The sequence below is a fragment of the Myotis myotis genome, unplaced genomic scaffold (genome assembly GCF_014108235.1).
Source record: "Myotis myotis isolate mMyoMyo1 unplaced genomic scaffold, mMyoMyo1.p scaffold_m19_p_7, whole genome shotgun sequence".
NCBI classification, from domain to species: domain Eukaryota; kingdom Metazoa; phylum Chordata; class Mammalia; order Chiroptera; family Vespertilionidae; genus Myotis; species Myotis myotis.
Window position 1 is genome coordinate 88,741,748 of NW_023416379.1, and position 21,777 is coordinate 88,763,524.

Here is a 21,777-nt window from a genome sequence, read left to right on the forward strand (position 1 = left end):
GTGAACGTGTGGGTCCCAGACACCAGAATGAAATGATGGAGCCTATAAACGGGTTCTGGGTCTCTCAGTCGCCTCGGGGTGAAGTGGTCAGGAAGCACGCCCGCCTCAGTAAGGATCAGATGAACCGCCGCAGCCCCACTGTCCAGAGAAGTCCATGAGTCTTCAGCCGGCCCGGAGAAGTAGGACCTGAGCTACTGCCCCCCGCCGCCCCCCAAGCCCTGCTTCCCGCCACACACACACACACACACACACACACACACACACACACCCGTCCTGCCAAGAGCTCCAGTAACGGGGCAAACACACCAGGCCCCAGGTGTTCTCAGTCTAACCGAGAAGGCAAAACACAGACAGAAAAGACATAAGAATACAGAAAAACAAGGGGAAAGAATCGTTTTCTTTCAAAGGAACTCATATAGGCTGAGGGGCGGTGAGCTAAGGGAATCCACACCCCACGGGTTAATCCACCGCCTTCCAGAGCAGAGCGTGGTGATGGCGAGGCTGCCACTGAGTGTCACCCACAAGCTCTCCTCAGAAGTCCCCGCGGAGACCCCATGGCCGCCTGAAGGAGAATAGGCCCTTTGCCTGAAACAGTAAATTTACATAACCTCCCAGTCCCAGCGATGCTCAGCCAGCTCTGGTTACAACAACAAGGGCCGAGGAACTGGAGAGCCTGCGATGGCCAAGGCAGGGGGGAAACCAAACACAATCCACATGAGGTTTTCATTTTCTCAGCCACGTGAGAATGGCCCTGTAGATCCAGCTATAAATACCCGGCTGCCATTGCCACAAGATGGAAAAGCCTGCTCTCTCTCTCTCTCTCTCTCTCTCTCTCTCTCTCTCTCTCTCTCTTTCACACACACACACACACACACACAAACACCCCCCCACACACACACCATACACACACACAAGCACAAACATGAGAAGTCCCTTCAAACGGTTCATGGGCTCACGAATGCAAATCAATGTTTCTAAGAATATCTACCTTAGAAGACACAGTGCTAGACTCCCCTGGCTAAGTGTCTGCGCAGAAGCCTCCTCAGAGATGACAGGGCCTGGGAGAAGCTGTCCCATGGCCATCACCAGTGGGGAATGCAGGGCTGTCCCCGCATCCCGAGGCCCAGTCAAAACCCACCAGTGACCACAAACAGGACGGAGGGGAGGAGCTTGGCCCACAGCAGGACAGCTTAGCACAGCGTGGCCAGTTTCCAGAGGGGGCACCTAGGAAGGCTGGCTGCAGAGAGCGGCATTAGCTGGCACGGACCTTCTGTGCTGTGTCCTCCTCTTTCTTCCTGCCGGGAAGAGACCACCTTGCAACCAGAAGGCAATGAGCACAGCGACAAAATTGTGTTTCATTCTCCGGGAGACAGGGGGAGCCCGGGCCCCTGCGGGCACTGTGGGGCTACCCTGCCCACGCTGGCCTGCGTCTGCTGGACTCACTATATAAGGAAAATGCAGGCCCCTCGCTGATAGGGCCACGCAGGTAGGTGGCCAGACACTGAGCACAAATCCTAACTGATATGTGCCTCAAAACACCAGTTCTATGGGGTGTCCCAACAAAAAAGCCCTCTGTAGATTAATAAAGAGAAAGAATACTGGTTTAAATTAAGGCAGATACATCCATTCTCTGGACAACAAAGCATTTAAGCAGAGGTGGGGAACGTCTGGCCTGCAGGCCACACAAGCCCGAGAAATCATTTGGTGGGCCTGCCAAGGCATTAAGGGTGAGCCAATTAAGTGTTGACCAAATATAGCAGGCTAATTTTTAAGTTGATCATTTCATTTGGCCCTCGAATGATGTTATAAATATACCAATAGCCAGTGGCAGAAAAAAGGTTCCCCACCCCTGATTTAGAGCAAGTTAAAGGGTCAATCCCCAAGCCTCATTCAAAACATGTTTCTTTTCAAAGCACAGAGCAAAGTACCTGACCCAAAGCCATAAGGGTCAGGTCCTTTCCCTCCCAGACCCCTTCCTGGCTCACCCATCTCAGCCTCCCAGAGTCAACCAGTCCACAGACAGCACAAACTGCCCAAAGCTATTCCAATTGGAATCCAAGGGCCTCCCCATTACGAATGGTTTATCCAGTTGCATGACAAATGCATACAGAAATATACAAGGTGCTGACTATTCTCCACTGGCCCTTCTCCCTCCACACCCTGCCCTGCTCACCACACCCCTGCCCAGGGGAATGACCTCTCTGAAATGCATCACCCAGGGTCCTGGGCTTCTGCTGCCCAGTGGGATTTGACCAGCGGGAAGCAACAGCCAGCGGGTGACTAGAGTGCGGAGGGAGAGGCCTCAGGGTGTTTGTTCCCATTCCCTCTGCTAAGCCCTGATGGGGAGTGATGGGCAGCGGCCATTCCTCTAGGACCACAGCTCCTGCTAGGAGGCCCCTCCTCCTCAGCTCCCACTGGGCCAGGGCCCTGATGACACTTCCTTCCCCCTCACCCCTTCAAGGGCAGGAGTGTTAATAGCTTCTTGCTGTGGCTGGCCACTGGGTGTCTCACATCTCCTCTGGTCCCTTATCTCTCTGCAAATAGTCCTCTCAGTACATTCTTATCAGTTAAACCTTCTGGGAGTGCCAAGTGTCTCCTGCCCAGAGCCTGACTGTCATAGACTACAAGGTATGTTATCAGAGCAACCATGTGCCCAGGATTCCGGCCGCAAAGTCCCAATTTCGTGTGACTTTCTTCCTTTTACTTCAGGTGAATTATAGGACATAAATAAACAGGAAGCAGAGAAGAAAGACACCCCCCTGCCCCATCCCTGTCTCCCCCCCCCCCCCGGCCCCCCCCACCCGCCTACCCGCCCTGGCTTTAGTCCCAGTGCAAGCACTCTGCTGGCCAGGTAAGGGGCTCATGGTGCCGAACTGAGACTAGTCAAGGACTCCTGGGCTCGGTCAAAGACAGAGGCTGCAGATCAGAGGACAGGGCCCTGGAGGCCCACCCAGTGTGTGTCCCTTGCATTGGACTGGGGCCAGATGCCCAGGGAGAGGGGGCTGTAATTGAGGAAGGCACATACAGGAGCGGAACCGCCTGCATTTTAACAGGCGCCCAGAGAAGAAGTCAGCGTGGCTTCATTGTCCCGTGAAGAAAAGTGAAGCAGTTCCCAGTGGAGGGACTCCCCCACTCAGGGCCGCATGCGTGCAAGAGGAGCAGAGAGGGGCTGTCTCAGTGAAAGTCAGAGGCACGGAGACCTCCGTGGGAGCCATGGGAGCCAGGCCTCGAGGACGCAGAGGGCGAGTCTCTAGCCCGGGGCACTGAGAAAGCTCCAGACTGTTGGTCCCATGTCCTTATCAAAAGCATGTCAGGACAGACGATAGCTGTGGTCACTCGCAAGAAATTCCAGTCGTTCCCAAGGAGGGGATGGGATGAGAGAAAGCTCCAGCAATTTGCAATATAGAGAATGTGCCAGAGAGTTGCTGTTTGGCTCCTATTACTCTGACCCTATTTTGCATCTCCATGGATATATCAAAATAGGATCCCGACAAATCCACAAATCAGAAAAAAAGAGGGCAAGACTTTCAGTCCAAAAACAGTGATTACCATGAGCACATGGGGCCCCGTGGTCCACCTGAAGATGGTCATAGCAATAAAATGTCCCAGCTGGACCTGGAGCAAAGGGGCAGCAGCTTCTAGTCACCCTCCAGCATGTCCATGTGCCAATGGGCAGAGGAGATGAATTGGGAGTCTGTGCCCATTTTATTGTTTATTTAATTTTATGTATTAATTGACTTATCTTGAGAGAGAGAGAGAGGAAGGGAGGGAGATGGAGAGAGAGGGAGAAACATTGATGTGAGAATGAAACATTGGTCGGCTGCCTCCTGCATGCCCCCTACCTGGGATTCAGCCTGCAACCTGGGCATGTGCCCTTGACCAGAAATTGAACCGGCAACCTTTTGGTGCATGGGACAACCTCAAACAACTGACCCACACTGGCTAGGGCTGTGCCCATTTTTTAAAAATTAACTTTTTTAAAAACCAAAAATACTTTAACTAAAAATATAGATACTAAATAAACATTTGTATACCACTGAGCATAAGGAATAAAATATCACAGATGTAGATGGAGCCCCTGTGTACCCCACCCTGGCCTTCCTCCTGCCTTCCCTAGCGGGAGCCACCTCTCTGAATCTAGCGTCACATATGTAAACATTTGCAAATAATAAGGCATTCCTTTGTATTATTTCAAACTTAATGACAATGGCCTCCTTCTGCACCTTGCTTTTCTACTAAATATTGTTTCTGAGATCATACCTCCCTAGTCCCTCGGTATTGTAAAGTATTCCATTGTATGTAAATATCGAATTATTTAACCAGTCTTTTGATTGAGGATAGCCATTTGAGTTGCTTTCTAGCTCTCAAATCCCTCCTTATAGAATATTCATGCTATAATGAATATTCCTGGACATATCTCCTCTTCACATGTTTTTGAGTTTTTCTCTAGGAATGAAATTGCTGGGCTGTAGGGTAAGTGCATCTCCGGTTTCACTAGACAGCAACAAATCGCTCTCCAAAGTGTCAAAGCAATTTAATTCCCACCATTAGTGCGTGGGAACTCCGTCTGGCTCTGCATCCAGTGTGATGAGGATAATTTGGGGGCCAATCTGATCAAGTGGGTGTTAAATGATGTCTCCGTGTGATTTCAATTTATGGTAGTTCCCTGTTTCCGAGTACGTTTGAACATCTTTTCATGTGTTTATTATTCTATGGCATTGTTTTACAGTTAGAACTACTCTTGCATGCTTCGAAAAACCAAAAGAATTTTTCTTTTAATTTATAAAAGTTTGAACAAGTTGTGCATTTCATCACCTCTTCACTGGAAAAAGAGAGGGCGATGGAGACAGAGGAAGGACTTCCTCTTGCAGACCGGCTTAGAGGCAGGGAGCCGTAAAATGACCATTACATTCAAGGTGAGCCACGGACAGAAATTCCCACAATCCCCGGGCAATGTGGCAGGCCCGTTTCTCTAGACTTTGTCAACATTGTTCAGGGAAAGTTCCAAATGTTTTCTTGGTGCCCTTCACCTGTGGACACAGAACCATGTGGATGTCACAGAGGGACGGAAGGACCCAGAGGGACCACCTGTCCATCCCCTGCAGGAAACGCCATGCACCTGCCCTCCCATAGTATCTGCTGAGTACATACCTCTTTCCAGACACTCGTCTAATAACCACAGAAACCCTGAAGGGGAATTTTCCAACATTTCCCAAGCTTTCTTAAATGGACTCCACATTTCTCAACTTTGAGCATCTCTATGGAATAGTGTTCCTCACTTCTAGATCCATCTTAATAGCTCCCGTCACTGGCACAAGGGTTGGATGAACAGGCTCCGCAATGCGTGAGAGCAGAGACCACATCTTATTCAACTGCCAAGTTCCAGGGAGCATTTGACGTGTGCTTCCTTAGGGAAGGCATTCCTCCCATACGAAATCTTCTTTTCTGAGCTTGAAGGCAGAGTAATCGTAGAAATAAACAAACCCATTTGCTCAGGGCATAAAAGACACCTGAGATAGAGCTGGGACACTTCTTTTCCATGAAACCTTCCCCGACTCCCCCATCTCAAAACCATCTTTCCTCTAACCATGCACTGCCTCAGACCACACACTAGTTTTCCAATGGAAAGCACATTATTTGGCAAATAATAATAGTTATGGTTTGCTGAGTACCTACTACGTACCAGACACTGTTCTAAGTACTTTACAAGTATTAACGTTGTCCTCATTTGGGGGAGGTACTGATGCTGTCACCGTTTAACAGATCAGAAAACTGGGCCTCGGAGGAGACATGCTTGCACGAGGCTCCGATTCTAGCAAGTAGTGGGATTTGAATTTGCAGCCCAGCAGTTGGAGCCCAGCATCTGCATCAGGAGGCCACTACGTGCTCCAAAGCTGCTGCTGGGCACGCACAAGCCCTTAAGTGCTCCTGGCTGTTGTTCTGGTGAAAATGCAGCTGTGGGCTTAATGAGAAATTAATTATCCTTTGCATCCATATCTTTGACACACATCAAATCTCTCAGGCCTAGGAGAATTCGCCGATTCCTTCTTTATTAATTAAAAACTCCCCGTCATGTGGGCTTGTCACATGTGCACTGCAGGCCTCACTTGAAGAGACTGGAGACCCCGAGGGGGTGGATTTTGCTCCCCAGGATTCATTCCCCAGGACCTACTGGAGCCTCTCACACAGCGCCTTACACGGGTGCTCCTCAGACAGCTGCTGAACCACCACAACCATTAGTGACTAAGAATGACAGGGCCCTTTGCAGTGTAACGTGCGCTTTTTCTACGCCCTGGGTCATAGGCTCACTGAACTCCTTACCAGAGGTAGTGCTGTCGTTTCCATTCTACAGGAGACTCAAATGGAGGCTCAGACATGCTAAACTGCTCAACCACTTACCTATGGAAGTGCAGCTAATTAGCAGATGGCTGGAATTTCAGCCTAGATCCTCAACCAACTCCCAAGAGGCAGTGTCTTTCGCTGCTCGTTAAGCTGACCCCTTTTACTCTCCGTCCTTTGCATGTACACACACTTCTACACACAACTGACTTCTCTCTCTGGGCCAATGGAATAGGATTCAGATCCAAAGAGAGAAAAGAGTCTAAACCAGGGGTGGGCAAACTTTTTGACTCGAGGGCCACAATGGGTTCTTAAACTGGAGCGGAGGGCCGGAACAAAAGCATGGATGGAGTGTTTGTGTGAACTAATATAAATTCAAAGTAAACATCATTACATAAAAGGGTACGGTTTTTTTTTTTTTTTTAGTTTTATTCATTTTAAAGGGGCCGGATCCGGCCCGCGGGCCGTAGTTTGCCCACGGCTGGTAAACTAAGCTTGTTCTATGAAGTACGAATGAATGAATGAATGAATGAATGATGAATGAATGAATGAATGAATGAATATGAATGAGCACATGGGTAAATGACATATACAGTCAACAAGAATTCCCTGAGTGCTAACTCTGTGCCTGACACGTGGACAGGTGCCATCAATGTCACAGGGACTAAGGCACAGTCCTAGCCTTCTAACAGCTTCTGATCCGTTGGCATAAGCATCTCAATGGTAACTGGATCTGTCCAAGTAAGCTCCCCTTGTCAGAGCCACGTCTGAGCAGGGAATGGTGTGCAGAGGAGGAGAGGAAAGCCAGGCCCTGGCTGGCATGAACGAGGAGACTAGAAGTACATCGCATCCCGGCAGACTCCACACAGACAGGGTTCTAAAAGAGTAAAAAAGGGCCGGGACAGCCCTGCTGAGCACTGAGCAGGAGGGCGCTGCCCACTCAGTCTCGCAGGGTGGGCGATACCCCAGTTCCCCTGGGGCGGTGTCTGCTGCCCAGTGCCCCGTCCAGCGAGTGCCCCTTTCAGTCATGAAGGAGTCCTGGTTTAGACAGTAAATTACATGGTCACTCTTGCCTTCCAGGAAATGTATGACTTTCTCCAACAGCCCCAGGGCAGGAAAACAATTTGGCTTCTCAAGGTCATTGAGTTGCTCCTTTTTACAGAGCATCTCCTCATAGCCGCCACCCACAGCTGGCACGGGTTCTAGAGGAGCAGCCCCCACCCCTGTGTCTATGTTTCTATTCAGTGTTAACATTGAAGCCCAAACTATTCGCCATCAGATCCCCAACTGCAGGAGCTTTAGATTCAAGCATATCTGTCTATATTCTGACTCTGAAAGTGTCTTCCTGTGTGCTCTTAGGCAAGTCACTCAACCTCTCTGAGCCTCAGTTGCCTCATCTGTGAGAGGGGATGGTAACACCTGTCTCATCTCAGGGGATGGTTGTGAGGATTTAGCACAGTGCCTGGTAGGCAGGGCACGCCTACCCCCAGCGGGCTTTCTAGAACACGCGAACTCTCTGATACAAAGAGCATGGGGCATAGGAAGATCTCAGGATCCCCAGGGTATGACTGGGCCTCAAGCCCCTGCACTACCAAGTTGGAACAGCTCACTTCTTCATCTTTACAGAAAATGGAAAACACGGTACAACCACTGTTGTGGCAATATGTAAAACTGTGTGGCAATACATACCTCCTACAGCCAAACACATGCATTCCCCATGACCCAGCAGTCCCACGCCCAGGAACACACCCATATACCACATATCCACATGTTCACCCAAGAACAAGTGCACAAATGCTCAGAGCAAGGCTGTGCATAACTGCCCCTCCCCCATGCCCAACCACAGAAGGGTAAGTAAATCATAGTCAGATCATGGAAACCTGCACCACCATGAGAATGAATGGACCTATGCAATAACATGATGCTGAACAAAAGAAAACAGACACAAACAAATATGCCCCCATGTGCTTCCATGTACGCGAAGTTCAAGGACAGGCAGACTGATCTACGGAGTTGGGTTTCAGGATCGTGGGAGGGTAGTAGGGCAGAAGGTGCAGGAGCGGCTTCTCTGGGCAGGGGATGTGGGGGGCTTTCGAATGCTCTGTCTCTGGATCTGGATGCTGGGTACACAGCGTGTTTGGTTTGTGAAAATCCATTGATCCATATACTTATAAACTAAATTTTTCTGAATCATGTCAAACTTCACTAAAAAGTTAAAATTAATTTTTGAATGGAAAACATTTTTTTGGCAGAGAGTTGAGCAGACTAAGTAGGCAGTAGACACTTAGCAAAAAGCAGTGGGATATTTGGTTTAATAAATGCTTGTTGAATCCCTGCTCTATGCCAGCCACTGAGCAGGATGCTGGACAAACAGAGCTAATGAGACTTAGTCCCATTCTCCATCATCATCTCCATCATCATCTCCATCACCTTCATCAGCATCATTAACATTCCTTAGTGCTTACTATGTGCCAGCCATGGTTTTAAATACTCCCCCCCCCCGCCCCCCGCCCCGCTTTTTTTCTTCTTTTTACCAAACTCTGCATCAACTCTATCTTCATAACAACCCATTTTACAGATGAGGAAACTAAGGCACAGAGACGTGCAGTAACTCATGCAAAGTCACCCAGCCAGCAAGAAGTGGAGCCAGAATCTGGACCCAGGGCCTGTGCTCTGAACCACAGCCTTACACTCAGGAGTCTGGCCTGTTTACCAGCTCTGCCAGCCCTGGCTTCTATAGCATCACCTCTGTTCAGGGCAACAGTAATGGGAAATTACAACTGTGTGTCTCAGAAAGGCAGAGGGGGTTTCTAACTCTGCCTCTGGGCAGCTGTCAGCCCAATTGATAGAGATTTTAAAAAAGAAGAAGAAGAGTTAAAATGGCTTGGCCCTTCTACTGTCCAAAGTCCACAGAAACCCTGAATTTGTTTCAAACTAACTTCAAAGCTGCCTCTGGCTCTGTGGAAACACTGACAGATCTCCCCACTGGCCTGGCATCACTCCCTCCCCTGGCCGCCTGCTCAGGGGACCTTGAGGCTGGGGGCTGTGGCATCTGGGAGGCAGGGAGGGAGGGAGTGTTGACACTGACCCCCACGAATGTGGTCAGACACTGAACTGGGAGTCTGGGTCCCGAGTCTGGCACATGAGCATCCATCACGCAGGCTAGCTTTGCTTTGGCTCTCGGGGCAGGCAGTCAGTGTACTTAACCTGAGGGCGGAATGTTGAAGTCACAGCGCCAAAGCCCGCCCGTGCTCGGGACAAACTAGTAAGAAACAAACACTCACAGGGACAAATCAGGTCTGGCAGAGGCTTGGGCAGGAATGGTGTGGACACCTATGCAGGCGGGGTCCTCTGAGACCACTCCCTTTCTATGGCAGAAGCACCAGTAGACGGAGAGGCATTCCCAAAGGCACACTCGTCCAGTCCCGTCTCCAGGACGGCAGCAAAGCCATCTGGTTGTGCTTCTACCCAGAAGGACCCACGCCCTCTGTCTAGCATGAGCAGTGGGGACAAGGGCAGGGGCAAATGCAAATTTGGTGATAAAATTCTAAACATTTGCTCAGTCTGCCCAGTTACGACACAACCTATTTGTAGAGAAATCCGTTGGGTCTCACCTAGAAAACAGACAAAATAGGGCACGAGAAAAAAAGGTGCACTTTTTCATATTCTAATAGAGCCACTGATGATTACCCAGAAAATAATGGACGCCTCTGAAAGGACTTCATATTAAACAGTCACAGTGTTGAGCAGGCACGGGGTTATCAAGAAGGGCACTTGGAATCAACCACCCAGGGGAGGGGCTGGCAGGCGGGAGGTGGCACTGGGAGGAGAGAAAATACAGCCATCATTTGTCATTCAGCCTCAGGGAAGGCCTCTGCCAACCCCGTGGGGAGCCCTGACACTGGGGGGCCCTTTGGAATTTCCTCACATTGGGACAGAGGGGGCAGGCCTTCCTCGCTCCCACCTATCATTGGATGCAGGTGACCCAGGAGAGGAGCGTGGGTGGGAGTGACTGTGGGCGAAGGCAACTCTTGAGCTGAGGCAATTCCAAAGAGAATGACCATCCCCAGCACTGCCCACCGCTGAGTTAGTCCTGAATGGGGCCTGGGTGGCATAGCCCAGAGACCACTATGCAAAACTTGGACTCAGCCTGGCCGGCTAGGCTCTGGTTGAGCATTAGCCTATGAACCAGAAGGTCATGGTTCGATTCCAGGTCAGGGCACAGCCCAGGATGTGGGCTCGATCCCCAGTGTGGGGTGTGCAGGAGGCAGCCAATCAATGATTCTCTCTCATCATTTCGTCATTGATGTTTCTATCTCTCTTTCCTTCTCCCTTCTTCTCTGAAATCAATAAAAATATTAAACAACAACTACAAAAAAACCCCAGCAACTTGGACGCAGAGAGGCAATCAGTGTGTAGAGTCCACAGCCCTGCCCATGATATTACACTAATCTGTGGCATCTGTACTGGCCTCCAACCTGATGTCCAGTCTTTGATGTTTCCTGGGCATCGCCTGCATTTCAGTAATTGAGGAGACCCAAGGAGGGAAGGCTAAATCTGACGAGGAGGAAGAGGAGTCGCATGGCCTGGTGCTCAGTAGCTTCCCTAGGGGACGAACGAGGACCACATACGACACGTAGTCATACCCCAGTGTGGTCAGGCCTGGTACAGCACTCACTGAGCCCGAGTGCCAAAGCCAAGCTTTCCTGGGTGATGGATGCTTGTATTGTCAGACTCAGGGACCCAAACTGGTGATCAGCCAGGATGAAACCACCCCTAATATCTGACTGATGGAAAAGTAAACATCCCTACAAAAATGGCATGATCTCAAATATGTACAGGTGTATGTGTCCAGGCATAAAGAAATCAGGAAAAATTAACAAGAGCTTGAGGCATTGTAGGGATGACCTTGACATATGGTCAAGGGGAAGAGACACATGCTGCAGAGTTAGATTCAATTTCAATGGAAACAAACACTCAAACAACAAGATCCCTCCCTACCGGTAGCACACCTGCAGGTATTTGTATGAAAAAAGGAAAAGATATGGAAGAATATCATTCTAGCCTATTTACATTAATTACGAGGGTGTGGAGAGGGGTAGACATGTTGTTCGTTTCCCACTTGTCTTTTTGTAATACCGGTTCACTTGTTTAAGCAAGGATGAATTACTTTCATAATTTGGAAAAATCAAATAAAGGATACATTTTTAAGAATGATCAGCATAGCACCATGTGCATGATGGGGACCTATATACACATACTGTTTCATTCTCTCTCCTACCTCCCCTCTTACAAGGCAGTTCCTTATTGTCCTTTTGGAATTGATCAAAAGGAATATTTAATTCAAGGCCAACATTTTCCTGTGCCCTCCCCTTAGCCATTAAAAGAGAGCATCGTTTTAATATTATGCCACACACAGTATATATCTGCCACCAAAATAAATCTGCCATTAAACCTATAAAAATTATGTAACACATTCTGTAGCCAAATGGCAAAGCTGTGAATTATCTGCTGTTTGCTATTATCCAGGACCATGCTTCTCTCTATTGCCGTGCTAACGAAAGCTGACCATAGCAAGCTAACTCCCAGTTATCCTGGTTCGTGTACATGAAAAGCCCAGAGGGGCCGAAACCCAACTTGTCACCACATCTGCAGACAAGAAGTCAAAGACTTGGTTTTATGTTTCTTCCATCTTTCTCTGTCCCTGGCTGCACTCGGAAGAGGTGTCCCAGAGGGAAGGAGCCACCACAGAATGGACGGTTGAGGACACCAAGGGTCCACGTAAGTCTTTAAACAGGGTAGCTCTTCTCAATCTGATTGGCTGTGGGAATTCTCTCTTGCAATCCCATCAGCACCTGGGCAAGTCCTACTCATTCCTCCAGAGTTAACTCAGGTACCATCGTGTTGAATCACGGGTTAGTTGACAGAGTTTGGCTAACAGGTGTGGACTCTACAGTGGAATTTGACTTTTCTGAGCTCCAAACCTGTAGAAAGCAAGATGGAGACTCAGCCCCACCCTGACTGTAATGCAGTTTGTTAAATGTTATAACAGAGCCGCATGTCAAGTTCATGGGAGTGAGAAGGAAGGAGTGACGGGGGGAGCCTTGCAAAGGGAGTTTGAGAGAGAAGGCAGGAGCAAACTGGCAGGAACAGTGGGCCAGGAAGCTGAGGATCGGGAAGGGTCTTTCAGTTGGAAAGAACAATGAACAAGGGTATGGAGATGGGACGTGCTCCTGACTATTCCGTGTAATAGACTCTAGGTTAACCCCTGAGGAATGACAGGGATTGCTGGTTGACACAGCAGGCAGCCACACAGGAACTCCTCACTCACGCCCCTCAGCCTGATCTGTGTTGTCTTAACCAGGGAACCTTTACTTCAGAAACCTTCCCAGAGTTTTTCTTCGCCACCAGCTTACAGACTGATTGTTTTCCCTACCGCATCCCTCATTCTGTCCATGACACTGGATTTAGGTTTTGGCTCTAATCTAGTTAGTTTTTGTTCTGTTTGGTAATTGCAAGTAACTACAACAACCGTGATAGTGAGGGCTAACATTCGCTGAGTGCTTACTCTAGGTCAACTGGTTGGCAAACTGCGGCTCGCGAGCCACATGCGGCTCTCTGGCCCCTTGAGTGTGGCTCTTCCTAAGCCTTAGGAGTACCCTAATTAAGTTAGTAACAATGTACCTACCTATATAGTTTAAGTTTATAAAATTTGGCTCTCAAAAGAAATTTCAATCGTTGTACTGTTGATATTTGGCTCTGTTGACTAATGAGTTTGCCGACCACTGCTCTAGGTCAAGGGCTGACAATTCTCACCACCACCTGGAGTGGGAGGTATTACTTATTATGATCCCTATTTCTCCGATGAGACTCAGAGAGATGAAATAATATGCAAGGCCTTACAACATGTAAGTAGCAGGGCCAGGATTCGAACACAGGCTTGTCTGACTCTAGGCCCATATTCTTGACCATCATGCAGAAATGACTCTCCCAAAGGCATACTCGCTCCATACCTGTCTGAGATCCAGAGCAGAAGCCATCAAACTTTTTCTGTTAAAGGGCCAGACAATAAATATTTTCAGCACGGTGAATCATAGTGCCCCTATTACAACACTCAGCTGGGCCCTTTTAGCATGAAAGCAGCCATAGACAACACATAGACAAATTACATGGCTGTGCGCCAGTCAAACTTTGTTTATATAACAAGGGGACAGGTTGGATTTGGCTCCTAATCTATAGTGGTTTGTTCTTTCATTCGTTCAGGCAATGTTTATTGTCTCCCTTGTGCCTGACACTATACCAGGTTCTGGAATTCAGGGAGAACCACGCAAGCCCCCACCCTCATGGAGCTTACTTAAGTCCTAGCAACGTCTTGCCTGTTCATTTTACCTGTACCTGATACTGACCTCGGTACAGTATTCTTCATTCTTCCATTGGACCCATGGCTCTCAACTTACACTTCAGGTCACTTGGGAGCTTGTAGAACTCTCAGCGCCTGGGTCCACTCCCCTGCGATCCTAATTTAATTGGTCTGGGTGAGCCCAGGTTCTGACACTTTGACAAGCACGTCAACTGATTCTGATGTGCAGCCAGGGCTGCAACCCACTGTTTGGATCAGGGGTCCTCAAACTATGGCCCGCGGGCCACATGCAAATACAAATATTGTATTTGTTCCCATTTTGTTTTTTTACTTCAAAATAAGATATGTGCAGTGTGCATAGGAATTTGTTCATAGTTTGTTTTTTTTTAAACTATGGTCCGGCCCTCCAATGGTCTGAGGGACAGTGAACTGGCTCCCTGTTTAAAAAGTCTGAGGACCCCTGGTTTGGATCCTCGTTTACCTCCTGTTTCTCCCACTTACCTACTGTGTGAATTAGGGTAAGTCTTTGCCCACAGCGGATGAGCCATATAATGTGGATAATACCAATCTCACAGGATTGTTATGATGATGAAATGAGGACATGAGCTCTTCAAACTGCAAGATGTTATACAAGGTAAGGTACTGTTGTCACTCTGCCATTATGTTAGGTACTGACTCAATAATTTCTTTCTCCAGGCTTGCCCTTGCCTCTTTGAGTCACGGCAGTGTTTGGGATTTCTACAGCAAGCTGTATGGAGACAGCTCACTGGTAGCCCGGGTTCATTGGTGAGTGAGCTGGTGGCCTTTGCTTTACTCCAGCAGAGGGTCACATGGGGCTGCCATTGGCATGGGGAGTGCTGGCCTATGCCCCACTTTGGTATGAAAGGGTCTCCAACTTTGAGCACCGACGTTAAGCCTTGAATAAGTGGCTTACTTACTTTCACTCCTAGACGAATGTCCAAACCCATGTCCTTTCATGAGCTTAGCTCTAGAGGGGAACGGCATGAACAGTGTGCTGAGCACAGAGCAGTTGCTAGGTCCTTCTCCTGTATTGTTTCATCTCGTCTTCAGAACAACCCTGGGAGGGGAGGATAGTTACTGTTCTCATTTAGCGGACGAAGAAAATCACAGAGACTGAACCGCTTGTGACCTGGTGGGGTCAGAAGGCACACCTGGTCCACTCGGTCCTGAAACATTCCCCACGGAGCCCGAGGCATCCTGCAAGTCAGTCAGCTCCTCTACGGCCAGAGGTGAACTGTCCAATGTTTATTTTTCCAGGTTTTTTATTTTGCTTTGCTTTTGGAGGGGGAAGCCCAGAAAGAATCCCATGACACCTGCTAATCGCCACAGTGTGAAAGCCTCGCACAGCTCTGGCGCGATACACGGGGCCAAAGAAAAGGCATTTCCTCCCTGCGCAACATTTCGACGGCACAGTTTTATAACCTCGTAATGAAGCAAAAAACAAACAAACCAAAAAAATGTGAGGAGAGAGTTGGAGAAATAGATACTGCCAGCGGTGAGGAATTCACTGACCCCCAATCTGGGCCATCTCAAGACATGTTGGCCACTAGCTGAGCCTCTTAAAAGCTGAAAAGTCATCCCAGGCCACGGTTAAAGAGACTGCTTGAACAAAACAGAAACAAATGTGATCCTCAAAGTCTTAAATGTCAACTTGAAGGATGACTTAGAAGCTCTCAGATGGTCCAAGAGAACCTGCAGCTGCTCTGAGCTGCATCAGATGCTCCTTCTGTGCTTGGACGGCCGCTCCCCTACGCAGTGTGTCAACCGGTGTGCCAATCAGGGGGGCAGCTTGCCACCCCACCCCACCAGACAGGTTTACAGATGCCTAAAACTTCCATTCCTTTTTATACATATTTTTATTGATTTTTAGAGAGAGAGAAAGGGAGAGGGAGAGGGAAAGATCCGGATGGGAGGGTGGAACATCGAACAGACTACCTCCTGCCTGCCCTCTACCAGGGATTGAGCCAGAAACCCAGGCATGTGCCCTGATGAGAAATCGAACCAGTAGCCTTTTGGACCACACCCAGCCAACTAAGCCACACGGCCAGGGCTAACGCTTCCATTCTTTGCAACCCATTGGAATTTGCTCCCCTTACTCTGACCTCAGCACCTCAGGCGCAGTGGCTGCCTAACCTACCTCTGACCTGAGGCTTGTTCTTCAAGACTCAACTGGTTCTTCTACCTCATTTTCTTAGATTCTTTTTTTTTTTTATTTCTGCGGCTCTGAGTGGGTGTTTTCTGCTACCATGTCTTCCAAATCACTGATTCTATCCTCTGCTTCATCTAATCTCGATTTGGGGGAACAATTTGTAAAGTACATGATTATCTCACCACTATGCTGTACTAATACAAAATAATATTGAAGGTAAACTATAGTTGAAAAACAATTTTTTTTTTTTTAAAAAAAGAATGATACAAAGGTTAAAAGTCAAAAGAAAAAAGGACTCCCGTGGTTCTTGATCTTGTGCCCCACCCCCACCTTGCCACCTCCCACCCACACCTTACCCTCCAGCCTGCTCTGTGCCCTCTGCCTCTGGAGGGAGCTCACACAGGAGTGGTTTCCAGGCCAGATGCCCAGGATGCCTGGCGCCTCCCCCCACCCTCAGGATGATGGGCCAGGCATGTGCTCCTGGGTAATCCCCACCAGCCACCTTTTCTCCAGGGAGCCAGTAAAGGTCACCTGACCCTAGCAACTCCACCCATTGGCCTTCAATAATGGAAGACATGCAGCCAGATTTGGGGGGAGGTCCTTTCCAAACTACGCAGGCTCCTGATGGCTGAAAACGGGAACGTGACATTATGACAGGCCCTTTATGAAGGGTCTACAGCATCGCTAGCTCTGTTTCTGTCCTTTTGCATAAATATCATTTTTGTGATAACCTTGTGAGGTAAATATTACCCTCATTATCTGTTTCCAGGTGAGGATGCAGGAATAGGTAGGGTGTCCCAGGTGACAAAGCCCCTCCTGGGCAGTGCTCGGAAGCCTGCGCTCTATCCTGCTCCAGACCTGAAGGACACGCCCCTGACCATAGACTGGCGGCCATGGAAATCCAGAGAGTCGGCCACTAGCAAAGCCAAGGACAGCGTCCAAGTTGTTTGTCAGCCGGTGTGCTTGCCCTTTGGCACTTCAGGAGAGTCTGAGAATGCGCCCTAAGTATTCTGACCTCAGGGATGACTGGCGAGCCGGCCAGATTTTGAGCTGATAGAAGGAAGGAGGAGAAGGCTCCACTATCGGCCCAAGCATCAGTGGCCTAGGAATTCGTCCCAGGTCTCAAGTTGGTGAAATGGCCCAGGGCAAGCCTGGAGGGGTCAGGACGGCACTGACTCTCAGAGAAACCTTCATGAAGAAAGAATCGAAGCCCGTTCTCTTGCTGAGGACTCTGTGCTGCTGGGACCAGGGCATTTCTGGGCGTCACCTCCAAAAGGTCCCTCTGTCCCTGGTATTCAGCCTTCTATTTGAAAATAGTGGGAATGAGAGGGAACATTTAACATTGGTCCTCCCATTGGCGCCACTGAAATCAAAGACGTAAGCCTCTGCCTCATCAGTCATCTTTGCCGCCCCCCGACCCCGACCCCCCGGCAGGGCGCTGAGGCGTGCCCTCTCCTTCTCCCCTGGGTCCAAAGCTCTTCAATGAGGGAGAGAGTCTAACTCTAACCTGTCTAGTGTCCAAAACTTTGGGGGCAGGAAGTTGGAAAGGAAGACTGGGGCGAGACCATGTTCCCATAGAAAGCTGTAGTCTCTCAATCTCACCCACACGCCCCCTTACCGCCCCCCCCCCCAAAAAAAAAAATCATTCACAGGCCTTCCTACTGGTCCTGCCCTCACATCCTCCCTTCCTGATTGCCTGGCTCTCTTCTCAGTCCAGTGCCCAGGAGAAGTTTCTCTCCTCTCTCCGTCCTGATGGGGGCACGAGTCTCCCCTCAGCATCCCTGGAGCTGGAGGACAAGCTCCGGAAACTCGGCTAGGAGTAGGCACCGGAGCAACTCACCAGGCGGCACGACATAATAGCACAGTTGTTGCTTTTCAAGGAAGGGGTGCAGCTCCCAGCACGGAGGAGAAACGGGCTGTTTATGCCCCCGTGCCCCAGGCCGCGACCGTCCCCAGGCACTCCGAACATGTGAGCATGTCCTGCCCATGCTTCTCCCGGGACCCCAGCCACCCCTCTTCCACACTCCTTCCCACCGCCTTCTTCATCACACGTAGGTGGAAGATGGACTCCTCAAGCTAAACGACTCTATTTCTGACACTGCCGTCTGCTCAGTCTATTATCGTGTTTCCCTAGGGATCGATTTGTGTAATTTCTAAAATCCTTCCCAAATCTCCCAACTTCCTGTGGGTCCAAATTTCCTCCCCGTCCCTTCATTTTTTCTAGGGCACAGGGAGAGTCCAGTAAAGTTCCTCCCACCCAAACATTGTAGGTTGGCTCTATTGCAAAATACAAAACCAGAGCCCAGGCGAGGGCAAAGCTGGAAGGGCTCTCTTTGCGGTCACTGGTCTGTGGAACCAGCTATTGACATCCAGGGCCTGCATTGGGCAATCCAAGGGCTGCTGGGTCCACTCAGCCCCAGCCCCCTCGCCTCCTGCTCTCAGGACAACACAATTCCCCCTCTGCATTCCGGGGAAAACCCATCGTCTCCATCGGCAGGCTTTTCAGAGAAATCCAAGAAACTGACACACTACTCAGATGGGGGAAAACACAAAACCTTAAGCTTTTCAAAAATGGGAAGTTGCTTTCATTCCCGTGTCAGCTTCAAGGAAACCCTCCAGGGTCTCCTTCCTAGAGAGACAAGGTTTTCCTGCCCACCTTCCCCGGACCTTTGCAAACCTACCACAGAACTGAACGGTGCAGAAGTGGCCAGAGCAGGGAGGCAAGAGTTAAATCAAGCCCAGACCTCAGCAATCTGTGTTCAATTTTGATAAAAATCTCTCTCCCTTTCCCCCAACGCCCCCTCCCTCCACCCCACAGCTCAGACACGTCTCTTTATGTTATGAGCTTGCATCTTGTTTGGGGCACCGCGGTGCTCCCAGAGAACCCAGCACGTCCCCCACTGCGGGCACATGTGGCAGACACATTCATCCCACTCCTGGGGCAGGCTGGACACAGAGCCGCAGTGTCCTGGCCTACGCCACCACCTCCTCCTCCTCCTCTTCCTCCTCTTCCTTAAATTACCTGCCTACTGACCAGATCCTTCTGCTTAAGTCAAAGTCCCAGGGCCTGGGCATGTCAGGGCCACAGGTGCTGAGGCCCCCAGCATGGGGACCCCTTTCCTGAGATGCTCCTTTCTTTGCTCCAAGTCCCACTGCCCAGGGCTGCTGAGAGCTAGGACGGCCGCCCCCTGCCCTGCCCTGCCTGCGGCCAAGGCCAGGCTTGCTGAGGGGAGCTGGGCTCCTGAAGAGTTAAACCGCCAGTGAAGGCACAGACCGACCCAGGACAAGCCACCACCAAAAGAGTTCTCAGTTTGGGGGGCACCGGCTATGCCTGTCCACTTGTGACAACAAGGAAACCAATTTGAAAGCCACGAAAACACATTTTTAAAAGTTTTCCAAAGACATTCTCTGTGTCCAGATGTGCTGATACCGACAGGCAGACACACGCACACGGCCGCGCACGCAGGCCCCGGGCGCCCACTGAGCAGCACTTTGGAGAAACAAAACAGCAGCCTGTGGAGCTCTGCCTCCAGCCCGCTCCCCGCACAGGGATCGAGCAGGGGCGAGCGGGGGAAGAGCCGGCAGAAAGCCGCCCCGCCCGGCCCCCACCCCGGGAGGGACGCGAGCCCGGCCAACCCGGCGGCGGCACTTACTCCGAGGACCCCGCGCGGGCGCCGCTCCGCAGCCCGGACCCCGGGCGCGCTCGCCGCTCGCCGCTCTCCGCTCCTCGCCCGGACTCCGCCGCGTCCGGAGAAACCACCGCCTCCCCTCCCGGCCGGCCTCCCTCCCCCGCCCGCCCCGCTCTGACGTCAGGCGTCTTGGAGCGGGATATTTATGGCCAGGATACGCTGAATTTTCCCTAGGTAGAGTTCTGATTGCGGTTCCTTGGGATTTGTAATTTTCACACTTTCAGACAGAAAGGAGGGGTGGGGGGGAGGGGGAGGGAGGGCAGCCGGCAGGGGCGAGGCAGACAATGAGGGTAGCTGTTTGCTACTCTGGCAAGGAGCCTTCGCAGGGCTCCCTCTGTTTTGGAAACATGTTAGGGTCAAGGAGGCAAAAGCGGCGACCTGGCCAGGAGGTTTCTCCCGGCTCCTCCCCTGGGCATCTGGCACAAAGACCTGCTCCGAGCCTGCTGCGGGGTCCGGTCTGGGGGGATGCCCTCTCCATCCCACAGGACCCCGGGGTAGGACAGTAAGTCCCAGGAAGGTGCCAGGGCAAGAAAAGAGACGAATCAGGCAGAACAGAACAGCTAATTAGAAGCCCGGGTCCACACCCTAACAACTTTTCCATTTCTTCTTTGGGAGTGTGTATGTAAAAGAAGGAAAAAAAAAAGGTTTATTTTTATAAAATTATGTTCCACACTCCCTGCCTCTGTATAGCTTTTCCAACTCAGTGCCAGTCAATTCATCTTACTTCACTGCTTATATACAGAGTGTGAGCTGTTTACAATAGCTCTTATTCATACTTTTTAAAATCGCCTTTAATTTTTTTTTTCTTAAATGTGATTGTGACCCATCTCCTGGGCTGCACTGGAGTCGCCTTGGTTAGGAGCGACTGTCTGCTCCAAGCCTGCACCTTCCTCAGGGTGAGTGTTTGATCTTGTTTCCCCCACAGTCCCAGGAGGCACCCCCCCCACCACCACTGGGTGAGGACCCATGTAAGGTTTTCCGAGTGTCCAGGTCTGGATTCTGATGGTTTCTGTTTCTCCATTGAGCTCAGGGGTCTTAGGGAAATGGCTTGGTTTAAGGGCCTTCCTTCCAGAATACGGAAAAAGAGAATGTAATGCTTTAGCCTTCATGGTTCCCAGGAATTGGAGAACGAACATAAAAATGATGCACAAGATGCAAATCGCTTGTGCAGTGAGATAACATAAGTGTGTAGGTATTCAACTCCCCGTCAGTAGAAAGAGCACAGATAACTGCAAATCATCACTAAGCCATCACAGCTCCAGTGAACTTTCCGTTAGCCCAGATGGGGTGTGTGTGTATGTGTGTGCCTCAACCACAGTTACAATGCAGCAGGGACTCACGGACTTGGAATGTGTTTACCCCTTCGGCAGCAGCTGGTTAGGGCTGATTGCCAGAAGGGGCCAGGTCTTGGGGACTGGGCCTCTTGATGGGGGGACAGCCAAGATGTTTTGATCCAAGCCACAGAGGGCCTGAGCCCTGCTGCGTGGTCAGTGCCAGGTGGCCTCCTGAGCTTTATACCCACTGCCATGTCTTTCCCCTTGTTTGCATCAGGGTTCTGTTGGCAAGGTAAGTCCTGCTCTGTGGTAGACATTGCAAGTTGGCTTCCAAAAGCCATCGACCAACCTCTTCTCCCTTGTCTTCCTCAATAAAAAACTGGAAGTCTACAATATCCACCGTCCCAGGCTCCCTTGTAACTGGGGACAGCTATGAAACCCAGTTCTGGCCAGGTGAGTTTGTTGTGCAAAAGGCAGGAGTCAGCTGCCACAAAACTCTTTAAGAAAAAGTCAGATTCAGACAGCATACCCCTTCAACACTTTAACATTCCTTACTTGTCCTTCTCCTACTTCTTCTCTCTTGGAACAGAGACATGATGCCTGGAGATACAGCAGCCATCTTGCAACCTTGGGGACAAAAGCCACTCACTTAAGGATGGTGGAGCAGGAGCGTCCTAGGTGGCATCTGTAAAGAGCTGTACCTTCCTCTGACTTCTTGTTAGGTGACAAAAATAAACTCCTATGTGTTTAAGTTATTATAGTTGAGTCTTCTGGGGTTTTTTTTGTTGTTTTTGGTGGGTTTTTTTCAGCCAAATATAATCTTAACTGACATACTCCATCAGTCCACCAAAATATACTATTGGAATCATTCCTGAGCATTAACTTACAGGTATGACAATTATATTTTACTAGAGGCCCGGTGCACAAAAAATTGGGCACTGGCGG

The 21,777-nt window shown here is 50.0% G+C and overlaps 1 protein-coding gene across 3 annotated transcripts in view; it reads right to left on the reverse strand.

The window, feature by feature from the left end:
- The window catches only part of DAAM2 (dishevelled associated activator of morphogenesis 2), a 105,761-nt gene extending 86,148 nt beyond the window's left edge, over nucleotides 1–19,613 (reverse strand). For 2 of the 3 annotated variants that reach the window (XM_036316381.1, XM_036316377.1), the window contains exon 1: nucleotides 19,523–19,613. The gene's annotated coding sequence lies outside the window, so the exon portion shown is untranslated. Of the gene's footprint in view, nucleotides 1–14,637; nucleotides 14,778–19,522 lie in introns of those variants that run through there. The other variant, XM_036316379.1, reaches the window with a different exon arrangement.
- Between the last annotated feature and the right edge of the window lie 2,164 nt (nucleotides 19,614–21,777).